This window comes from Crinia signifera, chromosome 3 (genome assembly GCF_055691185.1).
Source record: "Crinia signifera chromosome 3, ASM5569118v1, whole genome shotgun sequence".
In the NCBI taxonomy this organism is placed as follows: Eukaryota; Metazoa; Chordata; class Amphibia; order Anura; family Myobatrachidae; genus Crinia; species Crinia signifera.
In genome coordinates this window covers 22,609,856-22,637,060 of record NC_139219.1, presented here as the reverse complement: position 1 = coordinate 22,637,060, position 27,205 = coordinate 22,609,856, and positions in this window count along the sequence as shown.

Here is a 27,205-nt window from a genome sequence, read left to right as displayed (position 1 = left end):
GGGAGCAAGTGGCAGTGGGGTCTGTGTGCGCGCCGGCACCTGCTAGAAGCACCGACATGCTGCTGCTTGCCGCCAGGGCTGCCGAGAGGGAGGGGGAGAGGGTACTAATTACTCGGGCCCGGGCTTGCTGGAGGGGCCCAGTGGGGGCCCTGGTCTGCCCCCCTTCCCCCTCTGTCCCTCTCGGGCAGCACACACCTACAGAATGTGCTGTGCTGACAGCGTGAGAGCTTATGCTGAGCCTGCTGCCAGCACAGCACATGCTGTAGGTATGTGCTGCTGATGCTGAGGGGGGTGGAGACAAGAACACTCCTCCCTCAACTTTAAAGTGTGTTTTCACCCCCCAAATGTTTTGGGAGCATGGTATCGCAAGTTGGACATGGCTCCCGCGATTAGGCCACGCCCCCCACATTTTACTGGGGCCCGGCATTCCTCTCGGCTGCCCTGCCTGCCGCTGCCCACTGACTGAGCACTGGAGGCAAGTCAGCCACAGCGCGGGTGTGGCAACGGCAGAGGCGACAAATCTCCCCACTGATTTAATTGACTGTACACAGAGCCGGCTATTGGCTACTGTGTACAGGATGGGCGGGCGGATGGGCGTGCTAGGGCGGCCTGGGATGTTTCGGAGCCAAGGGAAGCAGCAGTGTCTGCTGGTTTCTCATCCTCTATCCTGCTTCAGGTTCTCCATTTCGCGTGTTACGTCATCACGTCACACACTGGGTGAACACACTGGAGAGGAGCCTGGGGGGCCCCCATAAACTTTTTGGCAGAGGTGGAGAAAAATTTATAGTTACGCCACTGAGAATGCATACACTCGCAGCCTGGCGAACAGGTCAGCGCCGCCCACCGTCCTGACAAACAAACCACCCCCTTACATCCCCCATCGTCCGAGCATGTCATGTGATGTCAGCCTCCCGCACCGAGCAAGCAATGCCATGTCTGCATTCCCATGGGAACTCCCAGAGTTTTAATGGGGACACCCATAAAAGCTGAGCATTCTGTGCTCCAGCCTACTGCCCGCCCCCGCCAACCCTCTCTGGAGCAATATCAATTCTCCGTACCAGAAAAGGGCCCTTGCTTAGGTACGTAGAATTGATATTGCATGATATTACTGTTTATCCCTGATATATTAGTAGGATTATCTGCACTATGAGAAGTGGGGTTGTCTCTGTTTTTGAGGTACACAAACCCACAGTGAGTTGTTCAAAAGAGGAACAATTACCGTACACTGCATTATTTGGACAACATTCGTCATGAACTCTTTTCCAGAAACGTTACTTTGAATAGTTTGTGACTATGACTTGGACAGGGCATGTCTCTTCTCTGGTAGAGGTGCTCACAGAAGTAGGCAATAGTGGAGGAGTCGGGGCCCAAAATGATCTTTTTGCACCTCGGTTCACCACCCACAAGTTCCACCACTGGCCGCAAGCAAGATGATGATGTCCAACATACAGGGCCAACAGAATGGCACGAGAACATCCGTATAGCAGATCTTCAGCTTGTAAGGTGAATGGAACAGTTCCCTGCTGCCTCCGGCTACTGTACAGTAAGATATAAAGCTTTTCCTGGTAGACGATTTGCTCTGAGAAATGTGCATTTGGAGTGATCATTAAGGTACAAATTGACAGCGACTGTAAATGGGTTTATGACCTTTGTCTTCAATAAAAAATGCTGTTATATAAAGGGAAAGAATGTACCGTGATTTTGGAAGTCAACCAAATACTAAGGTCAGGCCTAATATTTATGGTTATTTCCTGCCGGTGACAGAGAGCAGGAAGTCACGCTGACTACTGGCGCTTGCACATAAATCTATACTGACATCACTGTAAAGTAAAATGCATTAAATTTGCATTAAGCGATGATGTCATAAATCTCTGTGCGGATTACATTTTACTTAACGCGTACCTCAGCAACTTTCTTATTGTAAAGTAAAACATCTTATGATAACTGATTAAATTACCTCACACAAGTGACCTACAGTAACTGACGAATCGTATTATAGCCGCCATTTTTTTTTCAGTAGAAATATACGATAGGACACTTAGAGATGTAGCAGACCTCATTGGTTTGCCGCAATGCACGCGCATTTTCTTGGGCAAATGGGAATAGTCGCAGCTGCGGTCCATAGCAAATGAATTGAGCGATCGCAGGTGTTACTATTTTCACCCAGGTAGTGAAATAACTATAATTTTGTGACCCCCTTCCCAAAAAGCACCCACCCCCCCTATACAATAGTTATAATTTTTGCCTACATGCTTGATGCCAGTGGTTTAATGTTTATTGCCAGTGGTTTCCAGAAAGACCTCTAGCCTCTTTCTCCTCCAAGGTGGCAGCCATTTTTGGAGGGACATTTATAGCAGATTTCCATGTATATGGCCTGGCAGCTTTGATTGGGTGCACACAGTGGCGGATTCAGGGGGGGGGGGCACCCGGGCACGTGCCCCCCTGTCATTTATTTTGTAGCTGAGGACCAGGGCTTTCCAACGAGCCCAGCCCCGTGTCTCTAGCCCCCCGGGAACTTGAGATATCGCCTGGCAAACCTGTATTGTTTTTTCCCCATAGGATAATATGGGACCCGTCAATTCCGACCCCCACCCGGTTCCGACGGCTGCCAGTTCCCACCCTGGCATCACAGAAGCTTGTGGTTGGATTTCATTCAATTCCAAATCGCTGGGCCTTCAATATGATACCAGGGTGGTCCAAATCGGTTAATCAGTTCCAGAGATATTGCGTATAAACCGATTTTTTTATTTTTGAAATGTAATTTCATGGCTGTTCATGTTCTTTGAGGGCAGATTACTCTGGAACCAAACGTTCCAGTTTCACTGGACCAAAATCATTCAAAGCCCACTCACAAGTTCTTCAATATAATACTTGTCTCATGTAAATGGGTCAGTTGGTTCCGAAGATATAGCCGGTTAAATGAGATAACTGGTTAAAGGGGGGAGGGGTGGTTTTCTCTCCCCCTCACACCAGAAAATGCAGGGACTAGGCTGGTGTAAAAGGGGCCAACCTGGGAATGCATTTTCTGGTGTGAAAGGGGTATTATTTCAAATAGCCGGGACCTGCAGTGCTCTGAATACAGCCAGGCTCTGCCACTGTCAGTGGCTATCACTTCTGCTGTCTCCCATTTACCACGAGCATGTATTCTCCCTTGGCAATGAGCATGTAATCCCACATGGCAACAAGCATGGAACCTCTGGCAATGAGCATGGAACCCTTGGCAATGAGCATGTAGAGAAGCAGCACTTATGTAGCATCATTTTTAATAGGCATTATGGTGTTTGGCATAACACATAATGGACATGATGGCGTGTAACTTAACGTGTAATGGACATTATGGTGTAAATGTTTAATGCGAGCCTTTGGTGGACAATGTCCCTGTTTATGAAGTGTATTGTGAATTTTGACTTAATCTGTGTGGCATTATGTGAATTCTGGCTCAATCCATGTGGCATTATGTGAATTTTGTCTCAATCCGTGTGGCATTATGTGAATTTTGGCTCAATCCATGTGGCATTATGGGAATTTTGGCTCAATCCGTGTGGCATTATGTGATTTTTGGCTCAATCCGTGTGGCATTATGTGAATTTTGGCTCAATCCATGTGGCATTTTATACATTTGGCTCAATCCGTGTGGCATTATGTGAATTTAGACACAATCCATTTGGCATTATGTGAATTTTGGCTCAATCCGTGTGTGTTATTATGTAAATTTTGGCTCAATCCATGTGGCATTATGTGAATTTTGACACAATCCATGTGGCATTATTTGAATTTTGGCTCAATCCATGTGGCATTATGACAATTTTGGCTCATTCCATTTGGCATCATGTGTAAGGGGAAAGTATAATGGGGTCTAGTATTTTGTTGCATAATGTGTAGAAGTTGTATATGGTGTTGACACGCCCCCTGTTGAGTGGCCACACACCCTTTTCCGGAGCGCGCCTTTGGTGCGCGCACAACTACATCCTTCACTTTTGTCGCCATGGTGGGCCTGCGTACTTTAAATGCCAGGGCCTATTTTTAATTCCATTCCCACCCTCTCCTGCCGCTCTCTTAGCATGTACACTGGCACACTAACACCACCCCTCCCCCACCCAAACCCTTTTTTATCATGGTGCCCCCCCTGTCATTTTATCCTGGATCCGCCCCTGGGTGCACACAATCAACTGTGTGGTCTGCAGGGGGCTATTGCAATGCCATTGCACATGGCAACCACTGTTCATACACATCGCAGCAAAGAGAAGTGCTGCTACATCTGTTTTTAACAGCAAGTGGTGGGATGTATCAAACAAAAAGTGCGTTAACAAGTAAAACCCCATTTTGAGGGATTTTACCGGATTTCTGAATGTATCATTCACCGGCTTCCGAGATTTTGCAGCGGAGGGTAATGCCAGCCTATGGACTTATTTTTGCATTCCTCTGGCCCCAGCCACCCCTCAACTGCTGTCCCCGGATGCAGTGGCCTCCTCCGGGTGCAGGGAGGAGGAGGATCCTCGAAGTCAGTACAGCTGTTCTATTTTGCGCTGTTAATGCATCAGGGTTGCCTAACTTCCCGGATTGGCCGGGAGGATCCCAAAAATTGGGTCCCACTCCCGGCCCCCCAGAAAGGTGGGCAATCCTCCAGGATTCTCCATCACCCTCCGCATCTGCCCGGCGCCTCCTTGAATTAAAGCGATTCACAGTTTTTCGCGTAGAGGGGCAGAGCTCAATATGCAGTACTTGTGTAGTATCACGGCGCCCGTCGCGTCGCATTGCGTACCACTAATTAAGGTATGCGATGGTATGCGATGGACCCGATTTGAGGCTTTTCCCAGGAAGAGTGTACAATTTCAATATTGCGTCGCATCGCATGCCATTATAATGGCATGCGATGCGACGCAACACGATTTCAATGTTAAATGCCCAGGCAGACCCGATTTTTCATTGTAGCGCCACCCTGATGGGTAATAAGTATGTTAAATGCCCCCCAATTGTTAACGCCACCACACTATCAACGCCAACCCGAAGCGTGGCAAGCGCAGCGAGCCCGCGAGGGGCAGCGGTATGCGTCCTCCGACCTTTTCATACCCCCACCATCCACGTCGGCATGTAGTTGATTTTATATAGTGTGGCAAGTGCAGCGAGCCACCGAGCCTGAAGCATTGCGAGCGCAGCGCGCCCCGCGAGGGGACGGGTAATAGTAATGCTCGTCCCCTCGCGGGACTCGCTGTGCTCGCCACGCTTCGGGCTCGGTGGCTCGCTGCGTTTGCCACACTATATAAAATCAAGTCCACGCCGACATGGATAGTGGAGATATGAAAAGGTCGGAGGAAGTGTACAACACGCTTCGGGTTGGTGTTGATAGTGGGGTGGCGTTAACAATGGGGGCATTTAACATAGTCAGTACAGTAGGGTGGGTGTACAATGTAAAATCGGGTCTGGGTGCGTGTACAATTTAAAATCAGGTATAATCGCGTCTCATCGCATCGCATGCGATCATATGGCATGCGATGCTACGCAATTTTTTTGGTTGTACAATGGCATGCGATGGAAATGGGGGCGCCGTGATAATACACAAGTACCATATGCAAATCGCACGGTGTAGCCCCGCCCCTCCTCGAGGTCCCGCAAATCTTGAGGATTTTCTGTGCTGAGGGCTTGATGACGTCTACATCAGGCCCCCGCCCCCAGAAGTGATGCTGTCAGTCTCCTCTCCGGGCTTCTCCGAGCAGCGGAGGGCAGCAGATGGCTCCGTCAGAATGGGTCTTGTGAGTGCGCGCCTCATTCTGACCGATGGCTAGCAGCGGCGATTGGCGATAGAATCGCCAGGAGCAGCTCTAATGATAGCTGTTCCATCTGTATATTTCTATTTGATTTTGCTTATAGAAGCAAAATCTAATTGAAATAGGAATCAAATGGATTTTCCACATTCGATCAAATCGAATGCCAGATGGAATTGAACGGCATACTGTATGTAATCAAAATTAAATCAAATTCCACATCTAACCATGTGTACCCACTATAACAGTTCTAAACAATCGCCAAAAGACCCCCAATGCTCAAAATCAATGTGAAGGCTGTTTTTTGCAGACATTTTGGTGATTTACAGCCTGATTCTGGTTCACTCGCAAAAGCAAATTATCTCACTAATGGACAAAACCATGCTGCCCTGCAGGTGGGGCAGATGTAACATGTTTAGAGAGAGTTCGTTTTGGGTGCGTGATATTTTTTCTGTGCAGGGTAAATATTTACTGCTTTATTCTGACCCTGCAATTTCAGTTTGAACACACCCCTGAACATACGCAACTCCCGCACACATCGCATCGCAACTCGTATAAAACGCACAGAGCACATAGCACCTTTACTTTACAGAATGTTGCGGGACAATAAGAGCCTGGGGATAGAGCGTCGGGGCCAGAGCCGGCCCTAGCCTAAATGACACCCTAGGCAAGATTTTGGCTGGTGCCCCCTAGCACCGCCACTAGTTCCGCCTCTGACCCTGCTCCCCTTTGCCAGCACCATCAACCCTCATCATAGCAGTCATCATTCTGGTGCTCCTACCCGCAATATTTTAAATAGAAACAGTGCACACATTCGGTGCGCAGCCCAAACAGGGGTGTGTTCTTGCTGGGAAGGGGCATGGCCACACAATAGTACCCCCAATTCAAATTATGCCATACAGTAGTGCAACTTTATTCACATTATATCATGCGATGGTGTCCCTTATTCACGTTACATCACACAGTAGTACCACTTTACCTTATATACATTACTCCTCACATTATTCACATTATACCCTTAGAGAAAAATCCTGAGAAAATATTGTATTTTTAAGCACCTCCATGGCCACACTGCAACCCAGCACAAAGTAGTGTGCGCTGGGTAGAGGAGAAGAGCTGCGGCTGCTGCTGCCACTTAAGGGGAGGGGCCCACTGGGCCCTTCCATCAGACTTTGGCCTGGGTAATTTGTACCCCCTACCCCTTTCTCTCGGCAGCACACAGTAATGCCCCTTACACATGACACACATTATTAATGTCCTTATAACCATAATGCCCCTTACACATTATGCCAACCTTTATTAATGCCCTTCATACACATAATGACACACATAATGCCCCTTACACATATGTTGCACATTATTAATGCCCTTATACACATGACACACATAATGCCTTTTACACATATGTTGCACATTATTAATGCCCTTATACACATGACACACATAATGCCTGTTACACATATGTCGCACATTATTAATGCATTTATACATGACACACGTAATGCCCCTTACACATATGCCGAACACTATTGCACAACCAACTCACCCGCAGACCTCTGCCTCTGCTTGGATACAGATGTTTCCTCATACATCTTGACTCAATAGGCCATGCAGCTCCTGGCCAGCTAACGTTGGGTGCCTTTTTTGCTGAAAATTCGTCTTATTTGCATTGTTATGACCAGCACACACAAGGAGCTTTCAATGATTAAAATTATATGCAGCATGCCTATATTCTGTGTGTGACTGTGGCTGTACCTGAATACGCAATGCTACAGTATGTTACAGTGATTTCCATGAATACACTATTTCATATGCAGATACAGCCTCGCTCACACACAGAATATAGGCATGCTGCATATCATTTTAATCAGCAGAAGCTACTTGTGATAACTTTCTATGCGGGCACATGATGCCCTACTGAATGTTCCTAATATAGGATACAGTTTGGTGTTGGGAGAGCCATCCTCATAGGGGATATTCAGGACATCTATATATGTAAACAAGTGCCTTCACAGAAGGCAACGGGAGCTTTCATGTAAGGCAAGGTGTTCATTGGCTGATGAAATGGATGGGACTGCTCGGTGTTGCAGTGACCACGGGACAAGTTCATGTGCCCCGCGCAGAGGAAAAAGGGGCTGTTGAAAGCTAACAAATGAATAAAGATTTTCTGCTCGAGGGGGGAGAACTGACAAGGAAGGGTGCGGGTGCCGCTGATATAAGAGGGAGAGCCGTTGATGTGGCGCAGTTCGGGGGGCAGCAGAAAGGACGAGCAGAGCTACGCAGCAGGATATAGCAAGCGGAGAGCGGTACTGGGAGAGAGATAGACTTACCAGGGAGACGACAGCGGGACCCGGCTTCATCCAGGCGGTGAGCGGGATCATCCATCAGCAACTCCGGCAGCAAGTCTGTAGACGCCGGAGGGGAGAGGAGTCGCGTCGTGTGAGAGGTGGCGTCAGCAAAGAGGCGGTCCTGGAGGCGGAGTTCGGCCAGGCTTGGAGGCTGAAAGGACGGAGAGAGGGGGAGTGGTGAGTGACATCAGCCCCGCACAGTTACCTGAGCCACCCCCACCAAGTGAAATTAAGCTAGGGAGACACGGGCAGCTGCAAAGCCCCCTGCACCTATTAATAAGGCCCAGCTTCCCATAGCAGTATATTTCTCCGCCCCTATAAATCACACTGACAGTTGATAACGGATTCCCCGCTGTGCTGCGCAGCCTTACACTGCATAACTGCATAGTACCACCATATATACAGTATAACCCGCAGCCGGAGCTTGAACAATAGGATCATCTTAACGGAGAAGCATAGAGATGTACATGGTAGTGAAAGTCATGTAATAGAGATCCTTCACTGCTTCATCAGTGTCAGAGAGAACTTATGAGTGAGAAGCTATTCCTCCCAGCCCATAGGCTGCTCTTAGGATAAAAATAAAGCCATCTGCCCCTGGAGATAGAAAGGCTATCCATTGGGATAATCCAATAGAAGAAAGGGACAGCTACAAGCCAGAGGTCGTAAAAAGGGATAGGCAGACTACTTCACCCGCCTGATTCAGTAATAGACATAAAGAGTTATTGAGCTAAACCCGACTTACTGAAAGTCAGGGGACGCTTAAGGAGAATATTCACACCTGCAGTCAGCACACAGGGCTAAACCCGATGGGGAAAGCATCAGGGGACGCCCTCTACTGGTCAACGTGAAATAGATAGAACTGCAGAAAATATACAAGAGCAGGCAAGACTTCTAACGATCAATTAGTAAGCCAGCTACTTAAGGGTTAAACCCGGCAAAAGGCCAGGGGAAGCCCAGGATTACTAACTCCACTTCCGCCAGACAGTGAGTCAGTACCGACAGGATTGAAGTAACAGATACAGATATAGACGCAATCCTAACCCTGTGTCGGCCAGGAAAACAGTGCGACATTCATTGCAGTAAAGACTCCTATTAGGATCCCTTATACCCAGTGAACTTCACTAAACTATTACGGGACAGTTAGGATTTTGGGACTGTTGGGAAGGGCTTTGATGTACGAAAAGGTATTTGGTGTCTATTGTTATTATTACCTGTTAGCCTACCGAGTTGTCAGGTGCAGAGGGAGAGTCATACGCACCGCTTCTGTTGTATCTAGAATAGAATAGGATATATCTTAACGTTAGTCACAGCATTGATTTACATTATTGCGCAATAATAATAATAGTAGGGTAATACCCGAATTCTCATAGGTTATGCCGGCATAACAATTGATTGATAACTTGTATTGACCTGTTTACAGATTTTTGCGTATAAGGTAGGATTAGTTGTATATGCACTGGTAGCAAGAGGAAACACGCGAGCAGAGGAAACCCGTGAAGGAGCGACCCTCATTGTTCCAGCTTAATAAAACCTGTAATTCCTGTTGTTAGTGGTGATGTAACTGTTGATTGCATATTCCCACATTATATGATCCCTCTGTTTGTACTTAATAAACTTGTTGAATATATAAAAGAAAGAAAAGCGGAATCCTGAATACTTACCTAAACACCTGTAAGAAAAGAGAGCAAGATACTCACCTGTGGAAGGTTTCACATTTGGCGTCCGACGAACAGGATCCGTACATTAAAAGCGAAAGAAACCCCAACCGAGAGTTAAAATGTCTCAAGACAACGTTCAAGAGGAGCAAGAGGATATGTTTGGTGAAAAGGGCCAAGGAGATGATGCAACGGAGACATTAAGCTCTACAATACGCAAACCGGCATCGATAACCATGCCCTATTACTTTGGGGCACCATGGCTCCCCACTTACACCGGAGAGAGTGAAACGACTGAAACAAATGTGTTCCGAGACTTCAGAGAACAGATTGAAACCATGTTTCAAGTATACAGATTGGATGAAAAGCAACAAGTAGAGATACTTTTAGCTCAGCTGAAGGGGTTCGCAAAAAGGGAAGTGAAGTCGTGGCCAGAAGGTCAAAGAAAATCAGCAACAGTTATATTGAACAAGCTGGCAAAAGTATTCGATACCAAAACTCTATCAGAACTGAAAACACAGTTTTATTCCAGGAAACAACAACCGCATGAGACACTCAGAGAATATGCGGTAGTGTTGCAGGAGGCGTTACAAGATATAAAACTGTGTGCCCCAAAAGAACCTATTGAGGAAAATGAGACTCTAACCAATCAATTCCTTGACGGCATTTATGATGTAAACATCAAGGGACAAGTAAAAATGCTATACCGACAGGAATCACCTATCAGCTTTTCGGACTTCAAAGAGCTGATCAGAAAAGTATTAGGTGATAAACACAAGAAGGGGACTGTAAACCCACCTGTTGAAACCACTCTCCAACAAATCCAATCTGCTACCCCTAAAGACCCTATCACGGAAATGAAGGGGCAAATTGCTGAGTTGACCCAGGGAATGACTGAGCTATGTCGGGAGTTGAGAACCTTGAAAGAGACACAGACACCCCAGAGATCATGGCGGATGGGAAGAGAACCATCTTACGGTAGTGCAGGGCGAAGTGCCTCATGGAGCTCTAGACGACTGCCTACGGACAAATTCGACGAACAAGGAAGGCCTATCTGTAGACGTTGTCAGAGAAGTGGGCATATAGAGCGGAATTGCCGCAACACTGACCCTTTAAACGAGGAAATCCCGAGGGCAGGGACCAACCGTCGGGAGACTCCGCAGTAGAAGGTCCCACATCACAAGAATGGACACCAAAATTCGTCGGGTGTTGTCCCATAATTGAAGTTAAAGTTAATGGAGTTAACCTGCCAGCCTTGTTAGATACTGGGTCGCAAGTGACCACTATTCAGTGGGGCGAGTTTATTAAACACTGGAGAGAGGACACTATCATAGCCCCACCACCGGCCTGGTTGAAACTACTAGCAAGCAATGGACAGAGTATTGAATGCTGTGGGTATTATGAAGCTGAGGTCGAGATCGGACAAGCTAGGCTCCTCAGTCAGGGATGCTTAGTCACAGCTGTCAAAGATCAATGTTTACCCCCGATAATTATTGGAATGAATGTCCTAAGGAACTGCCCCGAGGAGTTGATTAGTGCCCTTCGACAAGAATTATCCACCAGAACTCTGACTGAGAGACGACCCCTACAACAGACCATCCGCTTCCTGAAGTGTCACCAAAGGTTTGTGGACGATAGGGGAGAAATTGGAAGTGTCCGTATTTCCGAGCGGCGGAAGGTACTCTTGCCTCCAAATTCGGAAACTGTATTATGGTGCAAGACTAAGATTGGGCCCAAAGGAAAAGACTATGATGCAGTTATCCAGAGAAGACACACCGCCTGGGGTGAGCAATTCGTAGTGGCCAGAGCCTTAGTAACTGTGGTACAAGGGAGAGTGCCTGTAAGAGTCCTAAATCCTCACAACCATGCTATTAAGATACCAAGATTCCAAGCCTTGGCACAAGTGTATGAGGTCAACTTTCAGGACATCATAGACGCAGAAGAACCCCACTCCCAACAGGCAATAAGTCACCAAAACGAACTGGCAGTTCAAAAAGAAACCCTATGGTGGGAGAAACTGCAGATTGGGGACCAGAATACCACCGAACAAGAAAAGACCGGAGTGTTGCGCTTGGTGATGAAGAACGAGAAAACCTTCAGTAAGAGTGCTAACGATTTCGGAAGGGTCAAGAACATCTATCACCACATTCCAACTGGGTCTGCTCCTCCCATCAAAGAACGTCATCGTCCGATTCCTCCAGCGTTGTACCAGCCCGTGAAAAAGATGATAGAGGAAATGAAAGCCTCCAAAGTGATCAGGGACAGTTATAGCCCGTGGGCTGCACCGATAGTGCTGGTCAGGAAAAAAGACGGAGAGCTAAGATTTTGCATCGATTATAGAAAACTGAATGCAGTCACGCATAGGGATGCTTATCCACTCCCTAGAATAGAAGAATCTTTGACGGCTCTAAGATCGGCTGTGTACTTTTCGACCCTCGATCTAACAAGCGGGTACTGGCAAGTTGCCGTGGCTCCAGATGATATTGAAAAGACTGCGTTCACCACCCCAATGGGGTTATTTGAGTTCAATCAGATGCCTTTCGGATTAACCAACGCTCCAGCCACATTCCAACGGGTCATGGAGCACTGTCTGGGCTCTAAGAACTTTGATACGTTGCTCATTTACTTAGACGACGTTATCGTTTTCTCCAGTAATTACGACCAGCATCTCCAGCACTTAGAAGAAGTCTTTGAACGGCTTGCGGAGTACGGGTTCAAGCTAAAGCCTTCGAAATGTCATCTTCTTAAAACTAGTGTTCAATACCTGGGACATATCGTCAGCTCGGAGGGAGTGACCGCAGACCCCGAAAAAATAAAAGCAGTTCGAGAATGGCCAACACCCGTCACTGTAAAAGATGTCCGAAGATTTTTAGGTTTCGTCGGATACTATCGGCGATTTATAGCCGGGTTCGCGAAGATTGCAAATCCCTTGCATGAACTCCTGAGAAGCGTATCCGGGAAGGACGTCAGAGGGAACGCCGTTGTTAACTGGGGTAGCAGACAGGAAGAAGCATTCCAGACACTAAAGAATCTACTCATCGAGGCCCCCTTGCTGGCATATCCAAATTATGATCTTCCCTTTAAGGTCTACACCGATGCCAGCAACCTAGGATTAGGAGCTGTGCTAGCCCAAGATCAGGACGGCAAAGAAAGGGTCATAGCGTATGCTAGCCGAGGCTTGAGGAAAACTGAAAGGAATGACCAGAACTATAGTGCCTTCAAACTAGAACTATTGGCGTTGATATGGGCAGTAACGGAGAAATTCAAAGACTACCTCGCCGCCACTCCGTGCACCATATATACCGACAATAATCCACTGGCACACCTGCAAACGGCTCGATTAGGGGCGTTGGAACAAAGATGGGTATCCCGATTAGAGAACTTCCAGTATAAAATAAAATTCAGGAGTGGAAGAATGAACTCTAATGCTGATGCTCTCTCGAGGCTACCCCAGGAGGCAGAATCAGAAAAGGAAGACCAATGGGAAGAAGTCGAGATTCCCTTATTTGGTCCCATGCCCATCAAGCAACACACAGTTACTCTCCGAAACACCGAGATTATTTTGTCGGCTGTACAGGAGGACGCATCTTGTCACCAAGAATGGAACTGGAGAGACTTGCAAGACAAAAACAATGTGCTACAACAGTTCAAACTCCTCCTGGCCACCCAGAAAGTCCCCAACAAAGAAGAACGGCAAAGACTTCCTTCTGAACTGATCCAACTATTAAGATACAGAGATCGAGTAAGCTTCATTAACGGGGTGTTGATTAAGAGTAGCATCGACCCTTGCACGCACGATCACCTGAATCAAATACTCGTTCCAGCAGAACAGCGAACTCAAATTCTACGAGCTTACCATGAAAGATCTGGGCATTTTGGAACGAAGAAAACGGAAAATGCTATAAGAAAGAACTTTTTCTGGGTAGGACTCCATGTTGACGTCGCAAAGTGGATTGAAGAGTGTTCCGCTTGTGCGATTAAGAGAAATGTGCAACCAAATCAGAAGGCAACATTGAAACCCATCCAAAGTAACTATCCGCTGGAAATCGTGACGTTAGATCACGTCAAAGTGGGGCCCAGCAGTGCAGGATATCAATACGCATTGATGATAGTAGACCACTATACAAAATTTATGGTGACGGTCCCCGTCAGGGACCTGACCGCTAAGACCACAGCGGAGACCTTCCTAAAGAACTTTATCCGTCCCTACGGGTTCCCAGAACAGGTCCTTACGGATCAGGGTCCAGCATTTGAGGCACACCTGCTCAAAGAACTTTGTGACACCTATGGATGCAAAAAAATCAGAACTACGCCCTATCATCCACAGGGCAATGGACTTTGTGAGAGAGCTAACCAGACCCTGTTAGGAAGGATCCGGGCCCTGTCCCCAGCAAACCAACTGAAATGGCCCTCGTTGTTACCCGAGTTTACGTATCTATACAATAATCTCGAGCACGCATCCACAGGACATACCCCGTATTATTTGCTCTTTGGGCGAAAGGGGAAACTGCCAGCAGACTTAGAACTCAATGCCTTCACTGAAAATGTAAACTCTCCCCAAACCGACTGGGTGATTGAACATAAACAGAGAATGGATCTTGCCAAAGAGATGGTCACCAAGAGAATGGGAGAGGTTCACTATCGACAGGAAAGTGACTATAATCAGAACGCCAAGGCAGAACCTTTGAAAGTCGGAGATCGAGTTTTAAAGAAAAATAATCAGAGGAGCAGCAAACTAGACCCCATCTGGGAAGCCACGCCATATGAAATTGTTCATCTACCGTCAACGGAGACTGTCGTGTATGGGATAAGGAAAGAGGGCGAAGGAACCAGCAATGTCAAAATGATCCATCGTAACAACCTGAAACTCTATAAAGCTCGGAGGGAACCAGACTTGCCGGAGATGCATCCTCCAGACACCAAGCATCATAGTCCAAGTTTCGAAGACTTTATGCGGGACCCCATGGACTTGTTACTGTTTATGGATAGTGCTATTCCACACGGCGGAATACACAAAGTCACGTCGAACCGCACAAGTGAAAAGATGGCAGCAGACTTAAGCCAACCGTATAGCCCTGACTTATTCCCTGAACAAAACACTCCAGAACAGAGGCCGGAAAGGCCAGTCAGGAGTACAAGGGGTGTGAAACCTCTCCGGTTTAGAGACTGAGTCAAACCTGTTAAAAAAAATATATAGTTAAGGGTAGAAATGTAAATTCTCTTGATTTAAGAGTATGTAATGTTAAAGTATATATGTAGTGACATGTTGTTGTTTGAAATGTAAGAAGTAAAATGCATGAGGACATGCAAGATTCCACCCCGGAAAAATGTGATAACTTTCTATGCGGGCACATGATGCCCTACTGAATGTTCCTAATATAGGATACAGTTTGGTGTTGGGAGAGCCATCCTCATAGGGGATATTCAGGACATCTATATATGTAAACAAGTGCCTTCACAGAAGGCAACGGGAGCTTTCATGTAAGGCAAGGTGTTCATTGGCTGATGAAATGGATGGGACTGCTCGGTGTTGCAGTGACCACGGGACAAGTTCATGTGCCCCGCGCAGAGGAAAAAGGGGCTGTTGAAAGCTAACAAATGAATAAAGATTTTCTGCTCGAGGGGGGAGAACTGACAAGGAAGGGTGCGGGTGCCGCTGATATAAGAGGGAGAGCCGTTGATGTGGCGCAGTTCGGGGGGCAGCAGAAAGGACGAGCAGAGCTACGCAGCAGGATATAGCAAGCGGAGAGCGGTACTGGGAGAGAGATAGACTTACCAGGGAGACGACAGCGGGACCCGGCTTCATCCAGGCGGTGAGCGGGATCATCCATCAGCAACTCCGGCAGCAAGTCTGTAGACGCCGGAGGGGAGAGGAGTCGCGTCGTGTGAGAGGTGGCGTCAGCAAAGAGGCGGTCCTGGAGGCGGAGTTCGGCCAGGCTTGGAGGCTGAAAGGACGGAGAGAGGGGGAGTGGTGAGTGACATCAGCCCCGCACAGTTACCTGAGCCACCCCCACCAAGTGAAATTAAGCTAGGGAGACACGGGCAGCTGCAAAGCCCCCTGCACCTATTAATAAGGCCCAGCTTCCCATAGCAGTATATTTCTCCGCCCCTATAAATCACACTGACAGTTGATAACGGATTCCCCGCTGTGCTGCGCAGCCTTACACTGCATAACTGCATAGTACCACCATATATACAGTATAACCCGCAGCCGGAGCTTAAACAATAGGATCATCTTAACGGAGAAGCATAGAGATGTACATGGTAGTGAAAGTCATGTAATAGAGATCCTTCACTGCTTCATCAGTGTCAGAGAGAACTTATGAGTGAGAAGCTATTCCTCCCAGCCCATAGGCTGCTCTTAGGATAAAAATAAAGCCATCTGCCCCTGGAGATAGAAAGGCTATCCATTGGGATAATCCAATAGAAGAAAGGGACAGCTACAAGCCAGAGGTCGTAAAAAGGGATAGGCAGACTACTTCACCCGCCTGATTCAGTAATAGACATAAAGAGTTATTGAGCTAAACCCGACTTACTGAAAGTCAGGGGACGCTTAAGGAGAATATTCACACCTGCAGTCAGCACACAGGGCTAAACCCGATGGGGAAAGCATCAGGGGACGCCCTCTACTGGTCAGCGTGAAATAGATAGAACTGCAGAAAATATACAAGAGCAGGCAAGACTTCTAACGATCAATTAGTAAGCCAGCTACTTAAGGGTTAAACCCGGCAAAAGGCCAGGGGAAGCCCAGGATTACTAACTCCACTTCCGCCAGACAGTGAGTCAGTACCGACAGGATTGAAGTAACAGATACAGATATAGACGCAATCCTAACCCTGTGTCGGCCAGGAAAACAGTGCGACATTCATTGCAGTAAAGACTCCTATTAGGATCCCTTATACCCAGTGAACTTCACTAAACTATTACGGGACAGTTAGGATTTTGGGACTGTTGGGAAGGGCTTTGATGTACGAAAAGGTATTTGGTGTCTATTGTTATTATTACCTGTTAGCCTACCGAGTTGTCAGGTGCAGAGGGAGAGTCATACGCACCGCTTCTGTTGTATCTAGAATAGAATAGGATATATCTTAACGTTAGTCACAGCATTGATTTACATTATTGCGCAATAATAATAATAGTAGGGTAATACCCGAATTCTCATAGGTTATGCCGGCATAACAATTGATTGATAACTTGTATTGACCTGTTTACAGATTTTTGCGTATAAGGTAGGATTAGTTGTATATGCACTGGTAGCAAGAGGAAACACGCGAGCAGAGGAAACCCGTGAAGGAGCGACCCTCATTGTTCCAGCTTAATAAAACCTGTAATTCCTGTTGTTAGTGGTGATGTAACTGTTGATTGCATATTCCCACATTATGGGGTTTATTCTAGTTCATTCTTTCTGACAAAATCCTTCTTAGATGGACAAAACCATGTGCACTGCAGGGGGGCAGATGTAACATGTGCAGATAGAATTAGATTTGGGTGAGTTATTTTGTTTCTGTGCAGGGAAAATACTGACTGCTTCATATTTACACTGCAATATAGATCTCACTTTGAAGAAAAACCCCACCCAAATCTAATTCTCTCTGCACAAGTTACATCTGCCCCACCCGCAGTGCACATGGTTTTGTCCATCTAAGAAGGATTTTGTCAGAAAGAATGAACTAGAATAACCCCCTATATGATCCCTCTGTTTGTACTTAATAAACTTGTTGAATATATAAAAGAAAGAAAAGCGGAATCCTGAATACTTACCTAAACACCTGTAAGAAAAGAGAGCAAGATACTCACCTGTGGAAGGTTTCACATACTGATGCCCCTAGGCATTCCAAATGTCCTAGGCAATTGCCTAGTTTGCCTATGCCTAAGGCCGGCTCTGGTCGGGGCAGAGCTAAACTTCATTTTGCTTCTGCATTATTGATGGTTGAAACTATTTGGTTATTATATCAATGGCAAAAGTATTCAACATTGGTAATAGACCATCCCTTCGATTAGCCCCAATATCTCCCTAAATACATTCTAGTAGAACAATTGCATAATTGCGTTAGACAACAAGAGCAACACACCTTGGTTACCATAGTTACGATTTATGACCAACTCGCCAATACAGTAATACAATAACAGAAAACAGCATACGCTGAAGTGCAAAAGCCGGCTCTTAGTAAATCGCATACGGTCGACGGATCGACGATGTCTAGATCGACAATGACTTGGTCAACCGCGACTAAAAGATGCCTAAAAATGTTCGGCATCCACTAGATTGACATTGGCAGAAGCTTGAGACAAGCAAAAGGTTGACATGAACATGGTCAACACTGACAAGGTCGACACGAGTTTTTCGTGACTTTTTTTTAAATTTAAAAATGACTTGTACATAGTTTTCCAGGGGCCTGATTCAGGTTGATTTGCGCCGGGTAACAATGGTGCAGCTCTGCTCATGCGTATAGGTGAATATACACATGTGCAGGGCTGCAGTGCGAACACCTCCGGCAACTGTCACAGTCGGGGGCTGGAGCAAGGGGACAGCCAGCGTGTGCCCACAGAACTGGTGGGTGTGCCCAGAAAAACGCTGGGCGTCCCCATGTGAGATAGCCTGCACAGAGCAAGCGGCTGACGTCACAGGACGCCAGCAGTCCCGTTCGGCCATTTCCTGCCCAGATAAGTCAGCTCAGACTGACTTTTATCTACAAGCAGGCGAAAAATCATTCGATGGTCGGTGATCATCGAATGATTTTTCGCCCATACGCCCGCATGCACATGGATGCGTCAGAGAACACCATTGGCATGCTACTGCAGGCATTCGCTCAGTGCTGGGGGGGCGGGTGGCCTTTAAGCGCACGGTAAGCAGCGAAATCACAATGCTTACCTTGCCAACCTGAATCACCCCCATAGAGGGAGAATAAAATAGTGTGCAGCGCACAATGAGGCAACGCCACCGAAGTATGGCGAGAGCAGCGAACCAATGCAACGTAACACGGTACATTTATACGATGCCCATGTCGAACTATGTCAACACAGACACAAAAACCATGAAAAACTTTTTGATTTTCTATTACTGTCGATCTGGACGCTGTCGTCTATTGATGGCTAACCTTGACACTCCAGCTGTTGTTGAACTACATATCCCAGCATGCACTGCATCATTTTTAGCATGGCCAAATAGTAAAAATGCAGCAGGGCATGCTGGGATGTGTAGTTCAACACCAGCTTAGAGTGTCAAGGTTAGCCAACACTGTTCTTTACCATAACCTTAGTAAATCTACCTCTAGGAATCGATAAAGGATTGTGAAAAAATGTGAAAAATCGAAATAGTAACCCATCGTGGACTGTTTATACATAAGCACTTTCTCTATTGGGGCTGAGCCTGTTCTCAGACTAAAACAACAGCTTCATTGATGCTTGAAGGGCATTCGCCTCGTCTAAGAGGTTAAATGAATTCCTGAAAATAATGTATAGAAATATAAACTGACATTAATGTGGATTACTATGGAGCAGGGATTCAAGGTTGACTTTAATGGGTGACTTGTGTCTCTATGCAGCAATTACTCACATATTCCTAAATAAAATCAATTATTGTAGGGTCATTTTTCCCCAGCAGATCTGCCTGTTGCGCAATTAGATTGCCTTTGGTTGTCTGACCTCTATATACTGCTGTGGTGACAGGAGGGACAAGGCAGAAAATCCCTACTAATGAGCGAGATGCTGAATTAAACGTGACACTGGCCCATGTACTTTGCCTGTGTATTTATGTTAAACGTATACATTATTCTTATGCCATAGGACTTTACTTGGTGCTAGGAATTCTGTCAACAAGCTTACCACCAAGATATACTGTACTTACCTACTCCTCCAGCAATGTATGGGAGACTCCTGATAATCAAGTTGTTCTCCCCTTCTCCTGGAAAGGTGGACAAGGCTCCTGCAACCCCCACCAGCTGCTGTCATTCCCCCCCAAACCCCCATACAGAGAACAAGTATGTGGACCAAGGGGACCCGATAACATTATTCATGCCGAATAGCATCATTGTAGCCATGCCCCCCCCACAAGCAATGCCTGTTTTCTCGACAAAGTAGAACAGGGGGTGGAGCCGTGAGCCACCATGCACCTGGCACAGCCCACCTTTGCACCTCCCACACCCCCTATGGAGGAGGGGCAGCAATGTCAGAAAGTACATATTGATTACAGGTGCCTCTGTTTTTCTTACCCAAAATATTTGTTTGGTACTTATTTCCTAGCACGGTGCCCACGATCTAGATTGTATGTGTGGGGCTGATATCTCAAGCATCTCATGCATCTTATGTGTTTGTGCGGCATAAGATGCATGAGATGATGCAATCGACGCAATCGACGAGATTTTTACTTTGGAATCAATGTGAAATGGTCCCTGAGACCCAATTTTACATTTATTCCAATGTAAAAAGCCCCCAAAACCCCAATTTTAATTGCTAACCCCCCCCCTCATGGGTGAAATTCCCCCCCCATTGTTAACTCCACCCCACTATTGATGCCAACCCGAAGCGTGGCGAGCGCAGCAAGCCCGCGATGGGCGGCGGTATGCGTCCTCCGACCTTTTCATACCCCCACTATCCACGTCGGCGTGGAGTTGAACTTATATAGTGTGGCGAGCGCAGCGAGCCACCAAGCCTGAAGCGTGGCGAGCGCAGCACGCTGCGCTCGCCACGCTTCGGGTTCGGTGGCTGGCTGCGCTGGACACGTACCGCCGCCCCTCGCATGTTTGCTGCGCTCGCCACGCTTTGGGTTGGAGTTGATAGTGCTGGTGGCGCTAAAAATGGTTATTGGGGGCTCACGATTTTTATCCTATAGCATTTTATGGATCTCATGGATCTCATGCATCTTATGGATGCTTAAGATCCATGAGATGCATAAGATGAGATCCATACAATTAAAAAATCGTTTCAATTGTATTGATTGCATGCCTTAAGTAAGGCATACAATCAATGAGACGGGCGCCGTGTTAGGAAATAAGTACCCTTTGTTTTTTCCTAAAATAACCCCTCAGTCTGATGGTATAATAAATAATCCTCTCATAGCACATAAGTGTGGTGATGTGGCCAAGTATTATTAATATGTGATGTAATTGGGTGAGTGGGTGGGTGGTGTGTGTGTGTGTGTGTGTGGGGGGGGGGGTGTTAGCAGACACATGGGTAGATTTGTCAAAGCATAGAAAGAGATTGAGTACCAGCCAATGACTCATTGAATCAGATTCATATTCAAAAGTGGTTACATTTACACTATTCCTAATCCATAGCAATTCCAGCTTCATTCATTAAAGAGACATAGGAGGTTATTCTGATCGGTGCGGCCAAACGTGCGTACGTTCCATATTAACGTACGCTCTCCGTACGCGGCCGTTGAAGTTAAGTCCACCCACAAATCAGCCGCATACGTACGGCCAGAAACAACGTCTAAGGGGAGTGGCGTACAATTGAGCGTACGCCAACGTACACGGACGGATCAGCCCTTAGACTCCGACAACTGGCGTACAACAGAGCGTACGCCACCGTTTACGGACGTCTCTCGTCCGTCTTCCCGCCGACTTCTTGCGGAAATCTGAGCATACGCCAGCTTGCACGGACGGGTCGCTATTGTTTTCAATGGAAAACTCAGCTTATGTCACCGCTCGTGAGAGTGAGCGTACGTCCGTGCACGCTGGCATACCCTTCACATGTATGGACCTGCAAATCTTGCCTTTCAACTATAATTCAGACAATTAATTAATTATTCTAATTGTTATTCAATTATTGTTTTCTATTAACTCAATTGTCTACCTTAATAAAGACCCTAATAAAACAACATTTTAACCCTCATTACATGTATATTTGTTATGTTCTAATGTGGCATTTTAATCACTATCTATGTGTCCCCACATTGCTTTTACTTGTAAATAAATTTATGTTGGTGTTTGTGTGTATGTACTAAATTATGTCCCTAACCCCTGCCCGACATATGACGTACATTTACGTCATATGTCGGTTGCGGGGGAATCAAGCCAGCTCACGGAGTGAGCTGGCTTGAAAGAGAGCAGGTAATGGCTGTATATTACAGCCAGGTACCTGCTCTCACGGCCACGAGCGGCGAGTTCGCCGATCGTGGCCGTTTAACCCTTTAAGCACCGTGGGCAAAGCGCCCGCAGTGCTTAAATAGCTGATCGGAGGGGGGGGCGCCCCCCTCCGGCGCCGATCGGGGCCCCCCGCGGCGAGATCGGAGGGTGCCGATCGGTTGCCATGGCAGCCAGGGGTCTAATGTAGACCCCTGTGCTGGCCGTGTCAGCATTCCTATTACATCCTGCATGAGGCAGGATGTAATAGGAAGTGCTGAAAATCACTATGTTCAACCATAGAGCTCTATGGCTGAACCTAGTACAGGCGATCGCGCCCCCTAGTGGTCAAGTACACTAGGGGGCCTTGTAGTAAAAGTAAAAAAAAATAAAAAAAAGTTTAAAAATAAAAAAAAATAAAAAAATATTAAAAGTTTAAATCACCCCCCTTTCCCCATTTCAAAATAAAAATAAATAAAAAATAAAAAAAATAAACATATTTGGTATCGCCGCGTTCCTAAAAGTCCGATCTATTAAAATATAACATTAGTTATCCCGCACGGTTAAAGGCGTAAACGGAAAATAATTCCCAACGCCAAAACTAAGTTTTTTGGTCGCATCGCCTACCCAAAAAAAAATAACTAAAAGAGATCAGAAAGTCGCCCATATCCCATAATGGTATTAATTAAAAAGTACACTTCAGCCCGCAAAAAATGAGCCCTCACCCAGGTCCGTAGGTGGAAAAATAAAAAAGTTATAAGCCGCAGAACATGGCGACGCGACGCAAATTAGAAAAACCGTAAAATTTTCTATTTTTTTTTTTAGTGGTAAACCGTAACGAAAACTATATAAGTTTGGTATCACCGGAATCGTAACGACCCATAGAATAAAGATAACCCATCATTTTAAACGAACTACAGATGGCGCCGGGCTTGTCTTTGCTGGGGATGGCGGAGGACTCGCCACCCGCCATCCCCCGCCCCGCGCCATCTGTATGTCGGAAGGGGACGCGCGTGCACGAGGTGCACGCGCGTCCCGTTCCGACGGTGCTTTTCCCCGGGTCCCCGCCGGCTTCCCCGGGTCCCCGCCGGTCCACACCGCCCCCCCGCAGCCCCCCGCAGCCCTGCCCGTCTCCCTGAAGCTGGATACGGGCAGGACTGCACCCGCCGCGCCGCCTCGCCGCCCGGCTATTGAGACGCTCGTGCGTGGGAAACGCACGAGCGTCTCATTCAGCCAGAGCGCCAGATTGCTGGCGGATCGCCAGGGACACGGTCCTGGCGCTCCGCCAGCAATAATAAGGCCGGCGCCATCTGTATGAACTCCAAAAAAACCGTAACCAGCGCAAAATTGTGGAATTGCGTTTTTTTTCTTTTTTACCCCACGTTGAATTATTTTCTGATTCCCCAGAATATTATACGGTATAGTAAATGGTACCATTAAAAGTACAACTTGTCCCGCAAAAAAAAAGCCCTCATGTGTCTATATAGCCGGAAAATTAAAAAAGTTACGCTTATTTGAACGCGAGGAGGGGAAAAAAAAAAATAACAAAAAAGGCCTCGTCGGGAAGGGGCTAATTAGTTTGATCTGATTTTTTTAACATGTATACCTACCCTGATGTTATGTGTGATGTTTTAATCGAACAACATTAAACATTCATGCATTTTCACTATGTGTTATTTAACTCAAAAACACACACATTCACACATCAATCGTTACCCCTCACCTCAAATTACAAATATAACTGACATTACACATCTGTATGTACCTGCCCTTACAAACCCTCAAACATATTTATGAGTAACAACACAGGCAACTTCTAACTGTACATGAACTTTTATTTTTTTTAACAAAAATTTTAAACGTGAAAAAAAAATTAAATGAGGGCCTCCAGTTGGCCAAAAAGAATATATAAATATAGGAGGGTCAGGAAGATTTCCCTCATTATCCGTGCCACCTCCTCCTGGTGCTGTTCAGTGTCTGTAGTGAAGGGGAAAAACACATTATAATTAATATATCATATACATAAATGTTTATTGCATTGTAACATAATATGAATTTGTGAGTTAAGTGTGAAGGCCACATACATTTTTCCACTACATTGAAGATGGGTATGCTGTAAACATGGTCCAAAATACTATTCTGTTGACACACACATACTGTACATATTACATAAAAATATAAAAATTACTCCTTATTGGATGAATGTATGCTGTATCCCAATTGGTAGTTTGGTTTTGGGGGACTCACCTCTAACCTCACAATTAGGCTGTGCTATTTAAGGGTTATGACATTGTTGCGGCTTAAGCACTCCTTACTATTTTAAATTTAGGACATTGCTGTACAAATTATAGGCCTAAAGCTATGTTTGTAAAGCATGCATCCGCATGGCCTCACACACTATGAACAAAACAATCTATAAATTAATGTTGCACATCATGCTGGGAAGTGGAGTTACCCAACACCTGGACCCACATAACTACAACACCACTAATGTCCGATATCTCATTGGATGTACTGTTATGTCAATTATTCAAGGGGTGAGCCATGGCCACACTCCAAAAAACCACCAAGGGGACCCTTGTTCCTGGAGAAGGACAGGCCACACCTCATGTTCGCCCTGCAGTGATATGTTGCAACTAATGTTGATGTTGGATACACATATGTGGTTGTTGTGATTGTTTATGTGTAGAAATGTGTAGGTAAACATTAGACACATTATTTACGTACGGCTAGTTGAGCCATCCTGCTCGCCGCTGGTTGGGTGTCCGGTGGTTGGGGGGGTCAGGAGCAAGGGGGATGGGATAGGACTTGGGATACAGGTAGTGGGTTGGAGTGGGGATTGGAGAGGTTTGGGGGTGGGTGGTGGAGAGGTGTAGGGGGGTTGGAAATGGGGTGGGGAGGGGGTGGGGAGGGGGTGGGGGTAGGGGAGGGGGTGGGGGTAGGGGTGTGGGTGGGGGTAGGGGTTGGGGTGGGGGTAGGGGTGGGGGTGGGGGTAGGGGAGGGGGTGGGGGTAGGGGAGTGGCTGGTGGAAGGGGATGTAGAAATTTGGTGGTCACCAGCAGGACCCATAGTCTCCTCCTCCTCTTCCTCCTCCTCTTCCTCCTCCTCTTCCTCCTCCTCTTCCTCCTCCTCGGCTGCCTGCTCCCGGGCTGCCTGCTCCCGGGCTGCCTGCTCCCGGGCTTCCATGCGTGCCCTTGCCCGTGCTGAAATGTTCATGTTGATGGCATAGAAATCGAAGGTTGGGTTTCATAAAAATGGGGGAAAGAAAAATTCACATTAGTCATGCTCATAACCTTACAAATTATCATTGCTGTTATATTTCAGACATTTATCATGCGAACTAATTGATATGCTATACCCAAAAACAGAGCGACTACTTATACCCCCCCATACACCCCCTATACACCCATATACACCCCATATACACCCATATACACCCCATATACACCCCCTATACAAACATATACACCCCATATACACCCATATACACCCCATATACACCCCCTATACACCCATATACACCCCATATACACCCATATACACCCCATATACACCCGCTATACACCCATATACACCCCATATACACCCATATACACCCCATATACACCCCCTATACACCCATATACACCCCATATACACCCCCTATACACCCATATACACCCCATATACACCCACATACACCCCATATACACCCATATACACCCCATATACACCCCATATACACCCCCTATACACCCACATACTCATGAACATATTTATAAAAAGTACAGAAATCATTGAAAAAAAACGCAGACATACTAGTTAATAAAAACTTACATCGGGCAATATGGCGGCGAATGGAACTCAGCATCACTGGCTGGCGCCGGCGCAGGTCAGACCAGCGCCGCTCGACTTGGGCCAGGCTTCTCTGTACGCCGGTCCGGGCGTATATTAGCCGGCGGGCAGCATTATATGCCCGCCGCTTGTCCATGTTGGACACATATGGGCCCCTGGGCCCCAGGCGTCGGTCCATGACCTCAACCAAGGCCACCAGCTCCTGGGTAGAAAACGTGCTAGCCCTGGTTGAAGTCATATTGGCAATGGCGCAGTTATTAATTGCAGGTACATATATCACTTTTGGTGCTTGCTGATTGGTCTAAAAAATTGTTTGTTTAGTATTAACTTTATTAATCCTTCTTACATTAACAAACTGGATGCGAATAGAAACTTACGCGGACCGTTCCGATATACACACACCATAACCAACAGCATGCTTTCAATGTATAGAGAGACGAACTGTATATACAGTGTGCTGAAAATAATACACGCAACCGTCTACTAATAAATACGCTGCTAAAAAAGGCACAATGCAACATGTTGGTGTATGACAATTTCATACTCATTACATATGTATGGAAAGCATTATAACGTGATGTTTTGAAATGTGACTCAGAAAGCATACACGAACTCCAACAGATACCAGCTGACAACACTCATCATTGGAATGACAGGTGCACACATGTCACCATGTAGCACACAATGCTCCACAACCTGTGTATGTGCATATACAGGTGAATGATCAGGTGCGTTGAGACCTGCGTAATTTAAGCGGGAATTATCGCCGGGAAATATCGGCGTAAATTAGCAACTACATTGCGGGGAAAAATATACGCCCACTTGTTCATGGCGGGAGATTACCATATAAATATTCAGTCAGATGCAGGCCAGAATTGCGGCAAACATGTCTAGCTCAGATGATTCCGCAGCTGAGGACGCTCTACAGAGAGCTACAGCAGAATCCCTGCTTGAAGCTTTGCAGAAGAGGGAACAGGAGCGGAGAAGGAGGGCCCAAGAGAGAAGTAGCCTGCAAGACCAAGCGGGCCCCTCACTAACAGGCCCTGTTCAAACTGCACCAGCTCCACAAGGGCCAAGCAACCAGCCAGAACAAGAGGTTGCATCTCTCCAAACAGGTGTGACCCAGCAGGTGCATGGTGAGAGAACTGGGGCCACCAGAAAACGTGCTGCAACATCTAGGGTGAGGACTGAGCAGGATACCACCACCAAAAAGAGAAACCCTGCATTTGTAGAGGCAGAATTGCGAATTTTAGTGCCCAGGGCACGCGAATGGATAGAATTGCCAACCAGGAAGCCGGGTGCCAGTGCAAGGAGAAACCTTTGGGACAAGATCACAGAGGAAGTGAACCAGGTGTCACCAGTGGTCAGAGATTGGCTAGCGGTGAAGAAAAGGCAAGTGTGTTTGTCCCCCTGATAATGTCATATGTGTGTACATATGTTACATGTATGTTTTGAGAATAATAGAAAGGTGTGTTTGTAGATAGTGCTACACTTCAATGTCACATGTGAACACAACCATGTCTAATAACCCACATTTATAT